Source organism: Dryobates pubescens, chromosome 9, assembly GCF_014839835.1.
Source record: "Dryobates pubescens isolate bDryPub1 chromosome 9, bDryPub1.pri, whole genome shotgun sequence".
NCBI lineage: Eukaryota > Metazoa > Chordata > Aves > Piciformes > Picidae > Dryobates > Dryobates pubescens.
The window spans coordinates 13,523,658-13,537,413 of record NC_071620.1 but is presented as its reverse complement, the minus strand read 5'-3'; the positions used below and the strand labels follow the sequence as shown (position 1 = coordinate 13,537,413).

Here is a 13,756-nt window from a genome sequence, read left to right as displayed (position 1 = left end):
TTGGATCCAGAAAACAATTCAAAACTTCAAATGGTTTAATTCAGAAAAATAATTGCCTGTTCTTGGAAAACCCTTTAAAATAATTCATGATTTTTTTTTCTTACATTGCATTAAAATAAAAGAAATCTTAATAAAATTTCTTTGAAATTAAACAATATCATGGAATCATGGAAAAGACTTCTAAGATCACTGAGGCCAACAACCAGGGTCATTAAACCATGTCTCAAAGTGCCATGTCCACAGGTTTCTTGACAACCTCCAGGGATGGTGACTCCATCACTGCCCTGGTCAGCCTGTCTCAGTGCCTGACCACTCTTTCAGGAAAGAAATCTTTCTTAATATCCAACCTAAACCTTCCTTGGCAAAACTTCAGGCCATTTTATCTTGCTCTGTCACCTGATACTAGGGAGAAGAGACCAACTACCTCCTCACTATGACCTCCTTCCAGGCAGCTGTAGAGAGCAATGAGGTCTCCTTCCAGCATCCTCTTCTCCACACTAAACAACCTCAAGTTCCCTCAGTTACTCCTCACATTTGTTCTGTAGACCCTTCACCAGCTTCATTGCCCTTCTTTGGACTAACTCCAGTCCTTCTTGGAGTGAGGGCCCCCAGACTGAACCCAGCATTCAAGATACAGCCTCACCAGTGCTGAGTGCAGGGAGACAGTTGCTTCCCTACTCCTTCTGACCACACTCTTCCTAATACAAGCCATGTTTTATGGCTGAACAGAGTGTTTTGGTCATAGATTTAAGGAAAAATGTGACGATTCACTAAAAATCAAATTTCAAGTTAGGTTTAAATACACTGATAGAATCAAAACAAAGAAGTTAGTTCCTTCCTCTTTTGTTCATGTCTTTTCCCACTGCAGACTCTTGCAGCTGGAGACAGCTGGCCATCAGTTATCTGAATGAATTCAAAAGTAATTTCCCTTTCTCTTCCTTTTCTTTATGGCATCCTCCTGCCAACAGGCCTTTGTTTAAAAACCACATTTCTACTCCACACTCCCCCACCCCCCCAAAAAAAAAGATATTTCCTTTTCAGTATTTCCCTCCTTGTCAACATTTTCATAGTGGATGTATAAACATTATCCCATTTAATTAAGACAACTGAATGTGCTGCTTCTTGCACTGCTGCACTCTCCCTTATCATCAAAGGGTTGCCTTACTTCACCTGGATTCCTTCTTGGTTAGAGTCATAGAGTCATTTTGGCTGGAAGAGACCTTTTGAGATCATCAAGGCCAACCATTAACCCAACACTGCCAAGCCACCAATAAACCGTGTGTCTCAGTACCACATTTACATGGCTTTGAAACTCCTTCAGGGATGGGTCTCCACCACTGCCCTGGGCAGCCTGTCCTGGGGTTTGACAACCATTTTGGAGAAATTGTTGTTCCTAATGTTCAACCTAAATAGTCCCTGGTCCAACTTGAGGCCATGTCCTCTCATCCTATCACTTGTTACTTGAGGGAAGAAAATGTCTTCACAAAAGGAGATTCCATGACCCTCCTGGGCATCCTGCTCCAGGGCTCCAGTATCCTCTCAGCCAAGAAGTTTCTCCTCATGTTCAGATGGAACCTCCTGGCTTCCATTTTGTGCCTGTTGCCCCTTGTCCTGTTTCTGGCCACTACTGAAATGTTTCTGGCCCCATCCTCTTACTCCCAACTTTTTTCCTCTTGCTGAACATTGAGAAGATTCCCTCTCAGCCTTCTCTTCTCCAAGCTAAATGATCCCAGGCCTCTCAGCCTTTGCTCCTCAGAAATGCTCCAGTCCCTTCTGCATCTTTGTGGCCTCTGTTGGACTCTTTCCAGTTGTTTCTGTCTCTCTTGAACTGGGGAGCCCAGAACTGAACACAATACCCCAAATGGGGCCTCACTTGAGCAGATAAATCATAATTACTGGAATTATGTATCTAGACATGTCAGCTTCTGATGTTTTATGGACTCAGCCTATCTCTTTTCCCCTCAGCAGCAGTGAAAAAAAAAAAAAAGGCAATTCTCTCAGGACTTAAATATCTTGAGTTAATATTTTACAAAGCTTCCCTGAGCAGAGGTTTCAACCAGCAGAAGCTAAACCCCTGAGAAGCAGCCAGAAATTGTCATCCCTTCAGCTGGGACCTGGTGGGGACAGGGGAAACAGGTCCTGCCAATTGCTTTGTGCTGTGGAAAGCTGCGCTCTTTGTTTAAAAGGTGATAGTGAACATAAATAAGGAAAAAGGCAAAACTTCCTGGCACTCTAACACTGTTTGGGGCCCCTTTTCCCTGAGTTCTCACACCAGCAACAGTAGGAATGAATGCTCTTGCCAGTCTGGAATCATAGAGTGGTTTGGATTGGAAGTGAATTCTAAAGGCCATCTAATCTTACACGGCTACAGTCAGCAGAGACAACTGAACCTACATCAGGTTGCTCAGAGCCCCATATAACATGGCCTGGAATGGTGCCAGGGGTGGGGCACTTACTACCTCTCTGGGCAGCCTGGTGCAGGGTCTCACCACCCTCAGCATAAGAAATTTCTTCCTTCTTTTTAATAAAAATCTCATTCTTTTAGTTTCAAACCATCACCCCTTGGCCCTGCTAAAATGTCTGCCTTCAGCTTTCTGATTGGCCCATGTTAAGTACTGAAAGGCCACAAGAAGGTCTCCCTGAAGTCTTCTCCAGGCTGAATAACTTCAATTCTCTCAGCCTTTTCCCACACCGGAGTGGTTCCAGTTCTTGCATCATTTTTGTTGCCTCCTGTGGCCCCATCCATGTCCCTCCCATGCTGAGGACTCCAGAACTGGACCCAGCGCTGACCCAGGTGGGGTCGTAGAATCACAGAATCAATAAGGTTGGAAAAGACCTCAGACACCATTCAGTCTCAGCAGAGTGGAGCAGAGGTACAGATCCCTTCCATCCACCTGCTGCCCATGCTGCTTGGGTTGCAGCCCAGGACACAGTTGACTTCTGGGCTGTGAGCACACATAATCAAACACATGCTGGGATGAGAAGAGGGCTTTTTCCCTGTTAGCATCCCTGGCTCCCTTCATTTAGTCATGGTCAGGGAATTTCAACATTTCCTGCCCTCCCAGCATGTATCTTGGCCATGACCCTTGTGCTCTTCAGGCACCCCACCAGACCGATCCTTGGACTTTGGCTCTATCAGCACTTCAGTAAGCTCAAAGCAAGCCTTTTTTAGTTCACCATATTTGGAAGCAGGAGCTTTGGTGGGTTGATTCTTCTCTCCCCACAGCAAAAAAAACCCAAACAAACCCAAAAGCTATTTTGCAACATTACCATGCCAAAAAGAAATACATGCAAAACAGACCACGTAGCATGGCAACAACTGCTGTGACAACCAGCTTCACCAGATCCATCTGAGGATCCTGGGTAATTAATGTGCATTTACAACAATTTCAAAAGTATGGAGCTTATTTGGAAAATCAGCTGAGCAAAATCTCTTGAGGATCTCGTACATGAAGGCTTCTTATCTCAGGCTGGCTTAAATCAAGCTCTGTAAAATTCCTGTAACAAGAAAGCTTAGGCAGGGGTGCTTCAGCCCTAAAAAGCTGAAGCTTGCGTCCATGTGGCCTGCTACAAACCTTCTGCAACCGTTCCAAAGATGCCTATTAAAAGCTCAGTGTGCTTGAAAAGACCTCCAGCTGCTGTTTTGACCCGTCTACCTGTGCCTTTTGTCCTGGAGGAAGTGGTCTTGCTTTTAAGTGAGAATGGCAGTTGTCTCCATTTCCTTCAGCCAAAGCTGCTCAAAACAGCTTCAGGAAAAAAAAAAAAAAGTAATGAAAAAAAAAAAAAAAAAGAAAAGAAAAGGAAAAAACCCTACTGAGGAAGCAGAGCATGTTCTTCACTACTTTTGATTTGTTTTTCAAGGATGCTGAATGAGCACTGACTCAGCAAGCTGCCTGCCTATCTCAGAAACTGTTCCACAAGCCCAGGTTTGCCCATCACCCCTAGGTGATGTTCCCCATACCTTCCCACCTATGTTCTTCATACCCTTTTCAGCCCCCAGGTTTTGTGGCTTATTTGCTCTTTCTCTCCACTGTCTCTAGAGGTGCTTACAAGAATAAAATCACAGAATCACAAAATGGAGGGAGTTGGAAGGAACCTCTAGAGACCATGTAGTCCATCCCTCCTGCTAAAGAAGGGTCACCCACAGCAGGTTGCACAGCAATGTTTAGGTGGGTTTGGAGTCTCTTCAGAGAAGGAGACTCTACAACCTTTCTGGGCAGCCTGCTCCAGGGCTTCAGCACCATCAAAGTAAAGGAGTTTTCACTGGGCCTAATCTATTTTCTTAGAAAAAATTTGAAAACCAGAGCTGTTAGATGAATAGTAACCAGGAAACTCCTTTGTTGTTTAAATGAAATGGGATCTTGGGTTCTTATATGGAAAATGTGGATGCTCCATCCCTGGAATCACGCCAGGTCAGGTTGCCTGGGGCTCTGATCAACCTAATCTAGTTACAAATGTCCCTGCTGACTGCAGGGTGGCTGGACTAGATCTTTAGAGATACCTTCCAACCCATGTTATTCTAGGATTCTATGAAATACTGGGAGAGGAGGATGAACTTTAAGTCACCAAGGAAAAATTGCCAGTTGAACCTGTTGAGTATTTTTCAAGATGGAATGAAAACAAAACAGCCACAAATGCAGAAGTCTTTGGGGGGGGGGGAAAATTAAAAGAGAGAAAAGAGTCCTAGGGCAACCAGTGCTCTCAAAGAACATCTGTAATATCAGATATGCCAAAAGACTCAGATTTGGCTAGCTATAAGGAAGAAATTTTTTTGAAATGAAGGTGGTGAAACACTGACAGAAATTTCACAGAGAAGTGGTAGAAGGCCCAGCCCTGGAACCATTTCAATTCTGGTTGTACAGGGCTCTGATCAGCTTCATAGAGTTGAAGATGCCCTGTTGGACTACATGACCTTGAAAGACCCCTTCCAACCCCAACCATTCCATGATTCTGTGATATTGGTCAGAGAAGAAAGGGTTAAAGAGTGCCAGTAAGGAGAATCATGGTTACATAATGTAGAAATCAGAGTATTTCCATGGGGCACAAGGAGGTGGGTTCAGCTCTGCATGACTTTGGCTTTGCCTTGTTATAGGTTTATATAGCTGTTGAGATGCAACACAGAACTAAAACCTATTAACCCTGTAGTTGATGTCCTGTATGTTGTGCAGAAATGTGCTGTTCAGAGTCTGACAGCAGACATTGATTTCAGGAAAGCAAAGCCAAATCCAATAAGCAATTCTTATCCTGTCCCCACAGCAAAGCTTTGTCAGACCACAAGAGGAGCTGGTTCAGTGACACCTAATGATTGCTCACAGGCTGATTAATATCAGGCTTGTGTTTTCAGTTTAATCAACTAATGGGTAGTAAAGAATCCATAAAACAAACAGGAACAGTAAAGCCATCTTGTAATTAAACCCACCACTTACTCCTTGTTTACACAGAGACAGCACATCTTACTCTTTAAGGTCACGATGCTTCATGTCATTCAGCAAGTCCTGAACCTGCTTCACTACAATTAGCTGTGTTTATAGGAATGGGGAAGGTGAAAGGAACATCTTTTCACAGCACAATCATTCTCTCAGTAGGATCAGTCTTCTGTCCACTTACACCAGTCCAGCCAGCAGTGCTTGGAAAATGCAGAGTGCATTTGTAGTGGCAGAGGATCTGGACTGAGACAGAATCATAGAAATTTTTAGCTGGAGAAGACCTTCAAGATCATGTAGTCCAACCATTAAATCAGCACTGGCCGGTCACCACTAAACCAGGTCCCTCAGCACCACATCTCCACGTAGTTTCAATCCCTCCAAGGACTGGGGCTCCACCACTGCCCTGGGCAGCCTGTTCCAGGGCTTGACAACACTTTAGAGGAAAAAGTTGTTCTTCGTATCCAACCTAAATGTCCCCTGGTACAACTTGAGGTAATTCCCTCTTGTTCTATCACTTGCTTCTTGGGAGACGAGACCAACCTCCACCTCACTCCAACCTCTTTTCAAGGAGGTGTAGAGATTGAGAAGGTTTTCCCCCTCAGTCACCTTCTGTCCAGGCTAAACAACCCCACCTCCCTCATCTGCTCCTCACAGGACTTGTCTACTCCGCCAGTTTCCTTGCCCATCTCAGACACATTAAGAAGACTTCAACAGCACAGTGCTTTAAAATTATCTTTCTATCTTTCAGTTTATCAAAACAGTCCACCAGCTTCTGGCAACAAACATCCATCCTCTCCTTGCTCAGCTCTTCCCACATGTGAAAATGGGTATGATAGCTTGCACTGATAGGAAGAAAATTAATATTCCCCTTTGTTAACAACTATGTTTTTCTCTGTTCTTAACTATTAGGAATGAATTGTGGTTTTGTAACATGTGTACAAATTCCAGGTAAAAGAAGAGCCCAGTAACTGGAAATCATATTTCTGTGCACAGTTCACAGCAGGGTTCACTCTTGCTCCAGATCTCTCTTTTTAGATTCTTTCCTGGTGACCCTGTCCTAGCACCGTTTGCTGCCTATTTGTTTTGTTCTCTCTATGCTGGGTGACTTCTGGTCACAGAAAGAGGTATATCTCAGACAATAGCCCTCCAATTCCCTCTGCACACTTCTGTTTCTGATTATCTTGCAAATGTTAGGTGAGTGGTAAACACTAGATCCTACATTTCCCCTCCTTTCTCTAGCAATCAGCACAGAAAATATTTGACCTTATTGATTTTGTGGTAGTGTCATCCAGCCTCTTGTAACAGAAATATTGCAGTGAGAAGAAGAACAGGACTTCATTTCATTCATCATTTTCTCATCTTGTTGCCTATTAGAGCTCCAAATTCATAAGAATCCTGTTGCTTTGTTACAAAGATAGGTTTGAAAATAGAAGTTATCATTTTAGTGTGTGTTCTAGTCCTGAAAACACAGGGATTAAATATTTTACATGTCTTTGCATTCATAGAATCATAGTATCACAACAATTGGAAAAGACGCTTAAGATCATCAAGTCCAATCATTATCTAACTCTGCCAAGTCAGATGCTAAATCATGTCCCTCAGCACCACATCTCTGCATCTATTAAACTTCTTCAGGGATGGGGATTCCACTGCCTCCCTGGGGAGCCTGTCCTAGTTTTTGAGAACCCGTTCAGTGAAGAAATTTCTTCTAATATCAAATCTAAACCTTCCCTGGCATAACATCAGACCATTTCCTCTTGTCCTATCATCTATTACTAGGGAGAAGAGACCCCACCTGGCTCCAACCTCCTTTCAGGAAGTTGTAAAGAGCAAGGAGGTCTTCTCTCAGCCTCCTTTTCTCCAGTCTGAGCAACCCCAGTTCCCTCAGTTATTCCTCACAAGCCCTGTTCTCCAGACCCTTCACCATCATCTTCACCAACTACGTGTTCCACAAAAACATGCTTCTGTTAACCATTAACTTTGCTTCTAAAAATGCTTTTTCATCTCCACAAACAGGTTTTGGACCAAAAGGAGTTGTTTGATGAGTCTTAAAGATTTCAAGACTTGAAAGAGAAAAGACTGATAAGATTTAAAGGCATTAAAATAATTTGTTTATCTTTAAAGGTTTTAATGTCTTTATTTATAAGTCATCTGCAATGCAGCAAGGTTCTAACAGGCACTGGGAGGTTCAGCTGTGGGATTTGCATGCCAGCATTACCTGCCAGCCTTTAAAAATGCTTTTCACCTTGAGTTTTTCAGCTTTCTCTTACACAACCTTTTCAAGAGTGGTAAGGAAGTCCCCTGCCTGTGACAAGGGCCACATTGTGACCCCTCTGTGGCTGAACGTGGGGATTGCAAAAGAATCTCTCTCTGTCTGTGTGTTTCAATGTGGAGGGCTTTCACAATCAACGTCTTTGAGTTAGGGGAGTGCAGGGAACATACTCCGTAGGTATTGCCTGCTGGCAAGGGTGACCTTTGGGGACGTGACCCAGACCTCTCCTCTACACTGGTTAATCACATCAGTCCAGTATTGGCCTGATGCACTACATGGCTTCAATGTGTCTGTCAACATCTGAAAGAGACTTTATTTTGTCTTCATTCTCCTAAGAAGGCAGTTCCTAAAGGGCAGCAGGGATTCTCAAATGTTTAACACTAAACAAGAGTATCTTCTGTTAACCCTTTTTTTTTTTCCCCCCAAATGAATTGGAAAAAGAGCTCTTTTCATAGACATTAAGAGGAAGCAGGATAAACTGGTTCTGAAAGCTGAAGGCTTAAGGACATGAGCAGATCATGGCAGTGCATGTTGGATTTAATTTTCAGGGAGCACGGGCAGGGCAAGAAACATCTAGACATGGCCTACAGCAGGCAAAGCTGCTTGTGAGCAGACAGTTTAACATCTGAAATATTTCCAACATGTTTTTATTGTTGGAGCTGATAAGTGCTTTTGTAGTGCTGGTACTTCTTTAAGTCCAGTTGTTTTTTATATATGAAACAAATTCATGTGTCTAGGAGAGACCAAACTTTTCCAAGAAGGCACACAGGCGCATGGGTCTTGTAGATTTTGCTTAGGAAATGCCATGCCTCAAGGAAATGTTTGATGTGTTTTGCACATTTGGTACAAATCTTAGAATGGTTTGGGTTAGAAGCTCAGCTAGTCCAACCCCTCTGCAGTCATCAGGGACATCTGCAACTAGATCAGGTTCCTCAGAGCCCCAAATAACCTGACCTAGAATAGTTCCAGGGATGAGGCATCTAACACCTCTCTGGGCAAGCTGTGGCAGGGTTTCACCACCTTCAGTGTAAAAAACTTCTTCCTTCTCTCCAGTCTGAATCTCCCTCTTTTAGTTTAAAACCATGCCCCCCTGTCCTGTCACAAAAGGCCCTGTTAAAATGTCTACCCCTATCTTTCTTATTGGCCCCTTTAAGTAATGGAAGGCAACAAGAAGTTCTCCTTGTATTTCCCTCGGGAGCCTGTTCCAGTATTTGAAAACCCTTTCAATGAAAAAGTTTCTCCCAAGATCCAAGCAAAACCTCCTCTGGTGCAAAATGAGGCCATGCATTGCAAGTGTAAGCTTCCTGAGGAGGAAAATACTTCTAGAGAGTAAATACATAAACTAAACAGGAGCTCAAAGTCATGCAACGTGTCTTTGAAGTTTCCTTTGTGCATAGTTTTAGCTGAAATCCAGCTGTTACTTTCTCCCTTGCTATAATTAATGAACCCTTTTAAGTAAATGTCATCATTCTACCCATTACATATTCCTCAAAGGCTCCAAGACCTAAGCAAACAAGCAGTACTTATTTTCATGAGTGCTTATCTTCATGAGTTACTGTGTTTTCTTTTAAATGTGTTTTAATGTAAATGGGAGGGCAAAGGTTGAGCTGCAGAACATGAATGTGGAGACTTTCTAATGTATTGATTTAAAGTTTGGGGATGAATGGTATCAGTTGTCATAGATTCAAGACTTGTAGGGGTTGGAAGGGACCTCTAGAGATCATCTAGTCCAACCCTCTGCTAAGGCAGGATCACCCACAGCGGGTTGCACAGGACCACGATGTCCAGGAAGGTTTGGAATCTCTACGGAGAAGCAGACTCCACCATTGCTTGCTCCAGGGCTCCATCCCCTTCACAGCCAAGAATTTTCTCCTCAGGTTCAGATGGAACCTCCTGGGTTCCAGTTTGTGCTCATTGCCCCTTGCCCTGTTTCTGGGCACCACTGCAAAGAGTTCAGACACATCCTCTTGACCCGATCCCCCCCCCCCCCCCCCCCCAGCTCTTTAGCTCTTGCTGGGCATTGAGAAGATCTTCTCTAAGGCTGCTCTTCTCTAGGCTAAACATCCCCAGGTCTCTCAGCCTTTCCTTCTCACAGAGGTGCTTCAGCATCTTTCTGGCCTCTACTACAAAGGTCTTTTCCAACTTTGTTTATTCTATTCTATTCTATTCTATTCTATTCTATTCTATTCTAGACTCTCACTGGCAGTTTCTTGTCTCTTGAACTGGGGAGCCCAGAACTGGACCAAATAATCCGTATGTGTTATTCTGCAATTCATGAACTTTGTGCTTAGTATTACTCACAGGACTGGGCTGATGTAAAGGAGTACATTGAACTTTTAAAGCCAAGGAACACAACTTTTAAATCTATTTTACTGAAAAAATAGTTTATGTGGTGAAGATACTTTAAAATCATCCAGCAGAGTGTGGAGCAACGTCACATTGTCACTATAAAAATCATCCTGGAGCTGATATTCAGATAACAATAAATTGCAACAGCCCTGCTGGCTTAATCTACCCCTTCTGTTTAACTTCAGAACATCCTTCTTGGCAGTTCTGTGAATGCTGAAGTGATTACAAATCACAACAGTGTCATCAGCCAATGGACTGCTCACCAGTTGGATTTTTCTCGACCGCTCTCGGTTGGCTGTCAGGCAATTCTGACCTCTCAGCTTGAATTTTCCATGCTGTATTGTACTTTGTGGTGTAATGAATCAGTCAGAAGGCACGAAAATAATAAATGCTATAGCCAAATAAATATGAATATATGCCCATAATTCTATTTTTTGCCATTCAAGCACATTGCTGAAGCTCATATGAGATACTTTGGGATGAGCCCCAAGTTCTTTTGTTAATGAGAATGCTTAATAAAACAGTATAAAGAACATGAAAAGACTAAAACCATGTAGCTGAGTCTTGGAGAACATCTCAAAGCACCATGTTCCTATTTTTACCTGAAGAAAACACAATTAAACATAAGCTGGAAACTGATGGAAAACAGATTAACATGGAAAATCTGAGAATCACAGAATGATAGACCAATTTGGGTTGGAAGGGACCTTTCATGGTCATCTAGTCCAACCCCTATGCAGGGGCGTCTTCAACTGAAGACCTTTAAGATCTAACCTGGAGAAGACCTTTAAGATCATCGAGTCCAGCCATTAACCCAGCACTGCCAGTTTGCCACTAAACCATGTCCCTCAGCACCACATCCACATAGCTTTGAAATCCTTCCAGGGGTGGGGATTCCACCACTTCTCTGGACAGCCTGTTCCAGGGCTTCACAACCCTTTCAGGGAAGAAATTCATAGAATAGATTGGGTTAGATGATGCTTCACAGTCATCTAGTCCAACAGGCCTACAGTCAGAACTCACTTCTTCAACTTAGACTAAGGCTGCTTAGAGCTCCATACTACCTGACCTGGAATGGTTCCAGGGATGAGGTATCTCTTTTGTCAATGTCCTGAAAAGTGCTTGACTTTATTCTGGATGATTTCAGGCAACATGCTGCCTCCTCTGTACCTCTATCTCTCTTTTCCTCCTTTAATCTGCAGCCATCCCTGAACTCTGCCTCTTTCCCTTCCCTTTTTGTTTTTTTCAGAAATCCAAGGCTGAGCAAAGAGGCAAGTTGCTAAAGGTTCTTTGCAGAGAGAAGGTGGTACCACTGTGGCATGGGGGGGACCTAACACACAGGAATTGCACTGATGGGGATGTTCCCACAGGTTTCCCTGCAGCATCTGGCCATCATAGTGCCTTATCAGATCATAGAATCACGGAATCATAGAGTGTTTTGGGTTGGAAGGGAGAGAGGGTTGGAACACCTCTCCTAGGAATAAAAGCTGAAAGAGTTGGAGTTGTTCAGCCTGGAGAAGAGAAGGCTTCATGGAGAACTTCTTGTGGCCTTTTGGCATTTGAAGGAGCCTACAAGAAAGCTGGGGACAGACTTTTCAGAAGGGCAATTATTATAGGACAAAGTGTAACAATATTAAACTAAAAGAGGGAAATTTAGATTGGATAGAAGAAGGGAAAAAGATTACATTAATGGTGGAGAGACAGTGCCCACACTATCCAGAGAGGTGCTAGAAATCCTATCTCGGGAAATAGTCCAGACCAGGTTGTCTGGGGCTCTGAGCAACCTATGATCTCAAAGGTCTTTTTCAACCTGGTTAATTTTCTTCTCTTCTCTTCTCTTCTCTTCTCTTCTCTTCTCTTCTCTTCTCTTCTCTTCTCTTCTCTTCTCTTCTCTTCTCTTCTCTTCTCTTCTCTTCTCTTCTCTTCTCTTCTCTTCTCTTCTCTTCTCTTCTCTTCTCTTCTCTTCTCTTCTCTTCTCTTCTCTTCTCTTCTCTTCTCTTCTCTTCTCTTCTCTTCTCTTCTCTTCTCTTCTCTTCTCTTCTCTTCTCTTCTCTTCTCTTCTCTTCTCTTCTCTTCTCGTTCGTGCTGACCACAGAGGGGCTGGATGAAGTCACTCACCAGCCCTTCTTTCCATCCACTTCTAAATATTTGTAGAAAGCTCTGACTCAAAGTAACCAGGGCACTTTAACCAGGGCACTTTACACTCTGAAGAAATAAATACTGAAAAACTCCCAAGGAGCCAGGCAAGAGAAGTAAATCCTCTTGGTTCTACTGAATCAATGGAACTTTGCTAAAGAGGTGCACATTTCGCCTTCAAGCTTTACAAACCAACCTGTATTAGAATGGAGTTTTGATCTACATATTTGAGGGAAACAATGAGCCACTCATTTCTTGCAAATTCACTCCTTTTATTTTTGGTCAAAAAAAGACCAAAGAAAGGTGGTCTACTGGGTTTCACTCATTTTAAATAGCTGCATATTATGGTGACCTCTCCTATTCAGAACATCAATAAGATGAAATTAACATAAAACTGAATTTAAAGCACAAGCTAGTAGAAGGTTCCTATTGAAGACTGATCTGGAACACTTTCAAAAACACATTGGCAAGAACTTCTTGAGTTGCCAGGTGACTCTAGAAGCATTGCTGGCACTGTGAGAGGTCATGAGGAGATCACAGAATCACAGAATATTAGGGGCTGAGAGGGACCTCAAAAGATCATCCAGTCCAACGCCCTAGCCAGAGCAGGATGAGCTAGACCAGGTCACACAGGAACACATCCAGGAAGGTTTTGAATATCTCCAGAGAGGGAATCTCCACAACTCCCCTGGGCAGCCTGCTCCAGTGCTCTGTCACCCTCACAGTGAAAAACTTTTTCCTCATGTTTCCATGAAACTTCCTATGCCTCAACTTCCACCCATTGCACCTTGTTCTGTCATTGGGCATCACTGAGAAAAGCCTGGCTCCATCCTCTTGGCACTCACCCTTCACATATTTATAAACATGAATGAGGTCACCCCCTAGTCTCTTCTTCTCCAAATGATGGGAAATGTAACCAGAAGAAAGGACAGAGCAGAGCTGGAGACAAAGAGTAGAAGCTAAAATTCTGCCAACATTTTCTCTCTCATAGCAAGAGACAGAACGAGATGAAATGGCCTTCCAGTTGCACCAGGAGAGGTTTAGGTTGGACATGAGAAGAAACTTCTCTGAAAGGGTTCTCAAACACTGGAACCAGCTCCCCAGAGAAGTGATTGAATCCCCATCCCTGGAGGTGTTTAAAAGACACAGAGATCTGGTGCTGAGGGACATTGTTTAGCACCAGACTTGGCAGAGTTAGATAGTGGTTGGACTAAATCTTAAAGATCTTTTCCAACCCAAACATTTCTATGATTGTATTTAACAGAGGAAAACGTAACAGACAGTGAACACCAACCAGAAAATCACAGCTCTCCAAAGATCAGATATCCCAGTTCTCAGAGGAAACAATGGACCACAACATCAGATTTATTTTGTTATATTTTCAGGTCTTCATCAGAGGAACAAAGAGGGAAAGGAAAAGGAAAGCAAAACAAAACAAAACCCAAACAAACCACCAAAAAAACCAGCAAACACAATGTACATTTTCTTATACTTTGGTATTCAATTCCAATCAGTGGTGTAAAAAAGAAAGTGATTTCTAGGCTTGTGATAAAGAGATAGAGGTAATATCTTC

At 43.1% G+C, this 13,756-nt stretch overlaps 1 protein-coding gene across 1 annotated transcript in view; it reads right to left on the bottom strand.

Annotated features, from left to right (window-relative positions):
• Positions 1-13,756, bottom strand: part of ARHGAP28 (Rho GTPase activating protein 28) — a 97,127-nt gene that overhangs the window by 45,553 nt on the left and 37,818 nt on the right. The gene's annotated exons all lie outside the window — the stretch shown is intronic.